Source organism: Pteropus vampyrus, unplaced genomic scaffold, assembly GCF_000151845.1.
Source record: "Pteropus vampyrus isolate Shadow unplaced genomic scaffold, Pvam_2.0 Scaffold22, whole genome shotgun sequence".
Classification (NCBI taxonomy): domain Eukaryota; kingdom Metazoa; phylum Chordata; class Mammalia; order Chiroptera; family Pteropodidae; genus Pteropus; species Pteropus vampyrus.
Genome location: NW_011888803.1, coordinates 9164154 through 9165922, shown reverse-complemented (window position 1 = coordinate 9165922; position 1769 = coordinate 9164154). Strand labels below are relative to the sequence as shown.

The window sequence follows — 1769 nt, the reverse complement described above, 5'->3', positions numbered from 1 at the left end:
TCATGTTCCTGATCTTAGAGGAAAAGGTTTGAATTTCTCACTATTGAGTATGATGTTAGCTGTTGGCCTTTTTATATAAAGATTTCATTTTATTTTCTTCTATTCTTAGTGTGTTGAGTGTTTTTATAAACAAAGGGCGCTGAATTTTGTTGAATATTTTTCCTACATCAGTTGAGATTATCATGTGGTTTTTGTCCTTCATTCTGGTAATGTGGTATATTACATTGATTGATTTTTGTAAGTGGAACCATTCTTTCATTCTAGGAATAAGGCCTATTTGGTCAAAATGTATAATTCTTTTAATGGGTTGTTGAACTCAGTATGAGTATTTTGTTGGAGATTTTTGCATTGAAATTCACCAGGGATATTGGGCAGTAGTTTTCTTGTATCTTTGTCTGATTTTATTTTCAGGGTAATGTTGGCCTCCTAGAATAAATTTGGAAGTGCTTTCTCTTCTTCATTTTTTTTGGAAACGTTTCAGAAAATTTAGCATTAATTCTTCTTTAAATGTTTGGTAGAATTCTCTAATGAAGACATCTGGTCCTGGGCTGTTCTTTGCTGGAAGGTTTTTGATTATTGATTCAATCTCCTTACTGTTTATAGATCTGTTCAGATTTTTTTTTAATTTAATTTTTTTTTTTTAGGCAAGGCAACCTTTGGTTGACTTCACAGATTGCAAAGACCTTACCAGCTTACAATCCCTTATTTTTTATTTATTTTTTACACCTACAGCACCTGGTCTTCTTAGGTGGTCTCCCATCCAAGTACTAACCAGGCCTCACCCTGCTTAGCTTCCAAGATCAGATGAAATTGGGCTTGTTCAGGGTGGCATGGCCGTAGACTGTTCAGAGTTTTAATTTCTTCATGTTTCAGTCTTGGTAGGTTGTATATTTCTGGGAATCAATACATTTTTTTTCTAGGTTATCCAATTTGTTGGTATATTATTGTTCATAGTAGCCTCTTATGATGCTTTTTATATTTGTGGCATCATTTATAATGTCTCCTCTTTCATTTCTGATTTTTGTTATTTGAATCCTGTTTTTCTTAGTCTAGCTAAGGATTTGTCAATTTTGTTGATTTTTTTCCAAAAATCTAAGTTTTGATTTTTTCTATTGTTTTTTTATTCTCTGTTTCATTTATTATTTCTCTAATCTTTATTCCTTCCTTCTGCTAACTTTGGGTTTAGTTTGTTTATCTTTTTCTAGTTCATTGAGGTATAAAGTTAGAACGTTGATTTAAATCTTCTCTTTTAAGGTAGGCATTTACTAACTATAAACCTCTTTCTTAGTACTGCTTTTGCTGCCTCCCACAGATTTTGGTATGTTGAGTTTTTTCGTTTTTTTTTTAAATTTATTTGTCTCAAAATATTTTCTAATTTCCCTTGTGATTTCTTCTTTTACCTACTGGTTGCTCAAGCTTGTATTGTTTAATTTCCTCATATCTATGGATTTTTGAGTTTTCTTTTTGCTATTGATTTCTAGTTTCATTTCATTGTGGTCAGAAAAGATACTTGGTACGATTTCAATCTTCTTAACTTTGTTAAGACTTGTTTTGTGGCCTAACATGTGATCTATTCTGGAGAATGTTTCTTGTGTACTTGAGAAGAATGTGCATTCTGCTGTTTTGGGTGGAGCGTTATATCTGTTAAGTCCAATGGTATTTTGTGTTGTTCAAGTCAAATACATGACAAAATGTTAACTGTTGATGAATTTATATGAATATAATCTTTAAATGTTTTATAGATTTATTTTTCAAAATGCAAAGTTGGA

The 1769-nt window shown here is 31.3% G+C and overlaps 1 pseudogene; it reads right to left on the bottom strand.

Moving 5' to 3' along the window:
• Positions 1-723: 723 nt before the first annotated feature.
• On the bottom strand, positions 724-842 carry LOC111736868 (annotated as a pseudogene).
• Between the last annotated feature and the right edge of the window lie 927 nt (positions 843-1769).